The sequence below is a fragment of the Blennius ocellaris genome (assembly GCF_963422515.1).
Source record: "Blennius ocellaris genome assembly, chromosome: 19".
NCBI classification, from domain to species: domain Eukaryota; kingdom Metazoa; phylum Chordata; class Actinopteri; order Blenniiformes; family Blenniidae; genus Blennius; species Blennius ocellaris.
Window position 1 is genome coordinate 7,260,637 of NC_137668.1, and position 7,183 is coordinate 7,267,819.

At 41.9% G+C, this 7,183-nt stretch overlaps 1 protein-coding gene across 1 annotated transcript in view; it reads right to left on the minus strand.

Moving 5' to 3' along the window:
• Positions 1 to 3,589, minus strand: part of LOC308143993 (cadherin-18) — a 131,743-nt gene extending 128,154 nt beyond the window's left edge. The window contains exon 1 of the mRNA XM_080514966.1: positions 3,375 to 3,589. The gene's annotated coding sequence lies outside the window, so the exon portion shown is untranslated. The remainder of the gene's footprint in view (positions 1 to 3,374) is intronic.
• Between the last annotated feature and the right edge of the window lie 3,594 nt (positions 3,590 to 7,183).

Sequence of the window (7,183 nt, forward strand, 5' to 3'; positions counted from 1 at the left end):
CTCGGGTTTACCCGACCTGCTTCTGCAACCAACAGACATTTATGTTAGGATAATATTTGACCCAACTTGCCCATAGCGGTCTGTATTATCACATTGTTGTGTTTGACATGTCCAAAATGAACCCTGCCTTCACCTGCAATCAGTAACCAAGGTTGGATAAAGTGGTATAGGACATAAATGGATGGACAAAATCGGCTTACTTTGTACCCTGCATGGCTGGTTTTCAACTTTCATCCAAGCCCATGTTCTTCTTAGCTTTCCTCCAGGTAAGTGGCAACCTGTGTATTCTTGGGGTTTTTAATATTTAAGCCTGTGATAAAAGAGCCTAATTTGATCATTTCTAAGTATAAGCAGGAACAGTAGAGGTTATTCCTGGTATCTCACAGTGAGACGATATTGGTAATTTTCCAGACCTTTGGGATTTCTATGTGGAGTTCGTGTGATTTCTTTATATCATGCTCCAATGACCCAAAGACAAACATATTAGATTAATTGGTGACTCTAAAATTGCCCAGTCCCCACTTTCCTCCAAGGTAACTGAGACCAGGAGTGAGAAACAAGAGGCCCGTTGACCAAAACTGTCCCGCAAGAGGCTCCAATCCGATCTGCCAAACCACCAAGTAAATCGTAAAAATGTCAAAGCAAGACATTGAGTCTTTTTAAACAAATTCCTTAAGAGCAGCAGGCACAACACACCGCTGAGATATATGTGATGCTGCCATGGAATCTAGCAACCTCACTGCTATCAAACTCGCTAAAGTTTGTTAAAATAGCAATCGGTCAAGACTTTTGGACATTTCACGGTACTGGTTCTCTATTTTCATGCTCCGACAAGCATGTTAGGTTAATTGGTAACTCTCAACCTGCCCAGTTTCCAGTTTCACCCCACCTTAACTTAGACAGTGTCAAAGACAGATGACTGGATAGTCATAACCCGCATGTTATGTTTATGTCACTCCAAGATTAAAAAGACAAAACGAGAGAAACAGTTTTTCCAACACATTATGACAAACCATGATACCAGTTTCCTGCCTTTAACAAAAAGTCTGTAGGAATGGCTTCCCAAGGTTTTTCCAAAATTGTAATAACATTTTTCAATAACATACAAGCGTATCGATGTTTCAAACATCGTTTTACGTTTTAATGGCAATAATAATAAAATATTAAATACTTTGTTATTTTTTATATACTTAGAAACTAAAATCATGGCTTCAAATGTTTCACTTTGTGTACTAAATCTCAAATCTATGATAGTTTGACTAACATCTTCACATTTATTGAGCTGCTGTTTTAAATGTATTGTTTTATTGTGTGCGTTGAAATTCATTATAAAGCTTAAACTCTCATGCAATTAATTGTAAAAGGTGAAGAAATTATTCGACTATAATCTGCTTGGATTTACTACCAAAGAAGATTAATTTAGAATTCGACACTTTGCAATGCATCATTGTGAAGTCAATACATTTGCATGTTGATTTGTTTTTGTTTCACGGGCTAAAGCAACTTCAAGGCCTCTCTATTGCTTTTACAAGAATAATTGAAGGGAGCATGTAATCAAAAAAGAGATTAGTTATGTCATCTTTTTCACTCCCCCCTCCCTGCTCTGCCTTTTTTTGGTGTGTGTGTTCTTAATCACGGTGAAGTGAGAGTGCTGTGTTTTTCTAATGTCCTCATGCTTTCCAGGCGGCTCCACTTGCCCAATTAAACAGAGCAGTTGCCCAGTACATGGGAAACTCAAGCACCTCCAACTCCTCAGGCTCCTTCACAACTCAGTCAGCTGCCTCATTCGACGATAAGGCTTTAACAACGTCCATGGGAGAGATGACAGTCGGGGCCTCTGCTTTCAAAGCAAACACATTCTGTGCTTTGGATTCCAATTGAACAGCCGCTCTGTTTAGGTCAGTAAAAGGTGTTCTTGTAACATCTCCAGACGGAAGTGGGCGAATAAGTGGTTAAATAGATTAAATAGAGAGAAAGGGGTGAGATTGACATAATGGGAGGATGCTGGACAGGCTTCAATGTGTGTCATGCAAAACCCACGGTCTGTCGCGAGGGGCTTTAATATATTACTGAAGGTCAGTGATGACATAATTACCACATTTCTTCATCAGGTCAGTCAGATGCTAAAAGTAAATAAATAAAAAAAAGTCACATAAAAGGCTTGTGGATGTAAAAAAAAATAAATGGTCATTTTACCTTTTCATGAGTTAAATAAAGAAAGCACATAATTACCAGGGGATATAACACCAATATTTGTTGTCTGAGTCCAGTCCACATCGCTTCATGAGGTCATGGCTGTAATCCACTGGGAAAAAATGCTACTACAAATGCCCCCAGGCTGCAATTCAAAGCTTCTCCTTGAAAAGAAAAAAAGAAAGAAAAAAGAAAAAAGAAAACCAACAACCCTGCTCTCAGACACACATGTAAACAGGACTTGTTATCTACATCAGTGTCGATGCTCGAGCTGCAAACAACCCTATAATAAGCTTTTCACACATCTATACCAAAGGACATAACACTTGGCAGGGGGGGGGGGGGGGGGGGGGGGGCATGCAGATGCATGGTAAGATAACTTGAGACACCTCTAAAAGATGCAATGCACAGGATTGGCAGCCGTGCGGTTCTCTCCCCATTGCTCAGCAGAAGCCAATCAATGCAACATTAATAGGGACAGCTAAGCAACTGGCACTCCACTCGCGCATCTCCACTGTCAGAGCATTTCGTGTGTGTGTGTGTGTGTGTGTGTGTGTGTGTGTGGGGGGGGGGGGGGGGGGGGGGGTCCAGATGACTGAGGCATTCACTCAACAAACGGGCCATTTATTGCATCCCCATCTCCTCCTCTCTATTCCGACAGAGGTGTGATTTGGGTCCAGTGCGGAGACAGAAGAATCTCTTATAGAAAAGCCTGCAGTCAATGAGTGGACTCCTGTTTCCTGCAGTGCGCGTAAATTCCAGCCTGGCTACCACTAGTGCGGCACACGCATCAGAGGAATCGGATAGCCTCCAACTCCCACTCTGTTACAGCAGTCTGTCTATCATTCACAACTCCAGCGAGGCTCCGTGCGCAACGACCGACCGCGAGGAAAAGACGGGCGCAAAATGCACCCATTCTAGGGAAAAGAGGGGGTAAAATATAAATAAATAAATATTTAAACACGACTGGCTCGCACTCTCTCTCGCTCTTTTCCTAACCACATTGCGTGCCCGATTTGGTTTTATCCAAGGCGCACGGTCCAACTCCTATTTATCAAACGCACAGTGAGTGCGCAGAGGCACACGCCCGCCGCGCGCAGCCACACCGACGCACAAACTTAACACATTTCTTCAACAAAAGAAACCAAAGAAAAACGAGAAAACTTATGAGTCCGTCTTACCTGCGTGCGATCACAAGCTCCAACACACATGACAGCTGATTAACGGCGGAGGGGACGCGCGGATCGGAGTTTGTGCCACATTTTTCTGTTGTTTTTTTTCTTTGTTTTTATTTCTTTTCTTCTCCCCTCCTACTCTCTACAATCCCGTCTCTGTCAGTTTCTTCCACCAGAGCGTGTCATCCTCTCCGGGGCAAAGCTCCTCCACTGCGCGGAGAGCCGACACTCTCCCTCGCTCTCTGCGTGTGTGTGTGTGTGTGTGTGTACGTGTGTGTATGGATGTGTGTGTGTGTGTGCGCGCGCAGGAGACTGGACGAGCGGGCAGAGCCTGTGCGTGTGTGCGCATCTCTCCAGCCGCGCCATCCTCCAATCGTGCCCGGTAACTGCGGCGGCTCAGGACGCAGACGGAGCCGGATTGGTGGGATTTCAGATCAATCTGCAGGCTCTCCAGCTCGGACCGGCCTCTCTCTCTCTCTCTCTCTCTCTCTCTCTCTCTCTCTCTCTCTCTCGCTCTCCTCTCTCTCTCTCTCTATCTCCAACCCCTCTCTACCTCTCCATTATCTCCCTCTCCTCCTCTCGCTCCTGTCTTTCTCTGTTAACACGTGATTATATAAGATAGTGATCAGGAAGCGATACGTTATCCCATTCTCATTTTCCTACACACACATACACCCTCTCTCTCAAACACACACACACACACGGTAGCAGACACAGTTCCCAGCAGAATATAGAGAAACAAACAATGAGGTGGGGAAAAAAAAAAAAAAACAACAAAAACTGCACAGCAAGAAGAAGAAAGATGTGCTTTTGAAACAGAAACACATGGAGTTTGACAATTTAATGGCTTGAAAAAAAAAGTAGATTCTTTTTTCTGTATTTTCTTTATTTCCTGCAGGAAAATGTCTAAAATTCATCTCTCCTTGAACAAAAATGACTCATCGCAAAAACAAACCAAAAAACCCGCCTTTTTTGGGAATTTTGATTCGGAGATAATCTTCACAGCGTGAGAGAATGTTGTGGTAATATTTTCAGATTTTAAATGCAAAAAAAAAAACATTTTGCAGCACAGTAGATCAGTGGTTTGAACTGTAAACTCACCGAGATACTTCATGTTTGAGCCCAGACTCTGTGAACCGTTCTGTGCCAGGTTTGCATGCTTTTCCTGTGAACGCACTGATCTTTCTTCCCAATTACTCCAGTTTTGTAACACAATTCAGTCTAAAAACGTGTGTCCAACGCTGATCGGTGACTCCAAATTGCATGAAGGTGTGGATGTAAACACTGTGCAGAAAATGGATGAGTGTTTAAATAATGTATAAGAAATTGAACATAGTGACTCATTCTGCCAAAATGTTGCATTTAGTTAGATACAATTAATTTTGATACAAATATTGGTGCTACATTCAGAAAATGTCTATTTAACCCGCTTACATTGAGACGGAATCCGAGCATTTCAAAAAGTTGCATTGTCAATGGCTTCAACCGCCTTTATTGTGTGAATGAACACCCGACATGACACAAGTTTTCCATTTTCACTTGAAAATGTTTACAAAGTTACCCTGCTCCGATTATGTAATTCAAGTTATGTATATATAGGATAGAATATGAATAACTAAAGCAGCTAAGCAGTTGTATGAAAAAATAAAGATCAGATACAGTTGTACAAATGTCCAAAATATGAGTCGACCAAACTCTCGAACCTCACATTTGACGTATTGCACATGAAACAAGTAACTACGACTTCTTGGGGGGGGGGGGGGGAGTATATATATCCTGTTGGACACCTCGTAGTCTACTTCTACTGTGATGTCTCGTGGGGCTCAGTGAAAACCCAGATCCTTGACAAGGTGCAGAAAAAAGGAACAGTGTGGATAACAGGGGATTTTTTTATGTGCCACAGTTTCAGTCTTCGAGATCTTCGAGATCAAGGATGGCAATGATGTTCTTTTTTTTCTCCCCGCGCCCCCAAAAATAAATTCAAACCGGTAGCGCTTCTGAGGACTGCAAAATTCCTGCTGCCATACCTGTTTCCTCCAGTCTGTTTCCACTGGTTAACTTTCTTAAGACATCCCGGACCTGTCTGTTGACTGAGCTGACACGGAGGCGAGCTGGGCGTAGCTTTCAGATCTTCGGGAAAAAACAAAACCTTTTGCTTGTATTGGAGAAAAAGAAGCAAGTGTCACAACTCCTTTGACAGCAATAAAAAAAACAACTCCAACAAACAATTTAGGAAACTTCTGAAGAGATTGTGGATCACCCCTGGTATAAAGTTTAGCAAACATTTCAACCTTTACTGTCTTCGGGACTGATTTACAAACATCCTGCTTAAAACCTGCAAAAGAGCAACTTCCTGCCAGTAGATCTATGTGCTTTAGGTATTTTGTGGATGATTTGTTATGAATAACACCGTCAATAACATCATTCACAAAGTATCAAAATTAGTCCAAACATTTCAGTGTTAACTTGCATGCATGTGTTGGTGGAGTAAATTCCGAATCATATTGGAGCATTACAGTAAGTGTATTACCCCGAATTATGTCTGTACCTTTAAATTCTAGTGAGCTGTGTCTGTTCCCCACTCCATGTCGCTTCCCAGTAGAAATCGCCAGGAGAAAAAAAAAATGGCGCCTGCTCATAATTTTAGATGGCAGAGCTCATCTACCTGTGGGAGTCAAAGTGAATACCCACTACCTCAGGGAGTGGACATTTCCTGATGATGTCATGAAGGGGAAATCTCCGAATCACCTATATGAGCAGACATTTGCTAAAAAGTAGAGCAAGCGAGGACGATGACGAACTTCCTTCACTTCTGGGGCCTCATACACAGGCTATGGGGGGCAGATATTACTGTTAGAAAACCATTATGAATTTTGTACAATTGGACCTTTAAAGTCAGAAAAACTAGCTATAATGCTGATGAACTGCCTCTCACCAAAATATCAGCGGCTCCTCTGCTAAAATCAGAGCTAAATTTAACCACTTTTCGAAAACGCTCTCACTCCATCTCCATATCTTTATTTTTGCCAGACACCCGGAATAACAATTCAATTTCATTCTGTTCATACAAATGTCCATATACCCCCACTGTTAATGTTTGTAGCATATTGTTCTCTGTGCACACATCGTTTCAAAATGTAAGAAAGTCCTGTTGAAGAGTCAAACCCGAGTCCTCTTGCTGTGAGGTGGCGGTGCTAACCAATATGCTAACCACGACTCACTCAATATAATGCAAACCTGAGAATTAATAACTAATTGATTTAACTGTCCCTCATTAATGCCATTTCATTTCATGCAATCAGCTCAGCCACATGTTGCTGTGTACAGTGTATATTGCATAATATCATAAAATGATCTGCACTCTAAAGGAATTGTTTAAGAGAACGCAACAAATGAGGGGGACAAAAAACCAACAACAACACAGTAATTACAGTCCCAAAAAATATATATGATCATTTGTTTTCAATCGTATCAATTTATGGGCTATGCTATATAAATAAAGTCTTAATGATAAAAGGTAAAAGGAACGTCACTTTCTCTCACCGAGTCGTCCCTGGATGTGTTTGCACTTTATTTACCTCGTGACCACTTCAGAAACTTCAGCATAAGACCACTCATCACATGACCCACATGATCATTTGCTGGAATCATAACATGCTTGAAAGATTGTGTAACACACACACACACACACACACACACACACACACACACACACACACACACACACACACACACACACACACACACACACACACACACACACACTTATCGAAACTGCTTTTGAAAACATGACCTCATATCACTGAAAGAGTGAT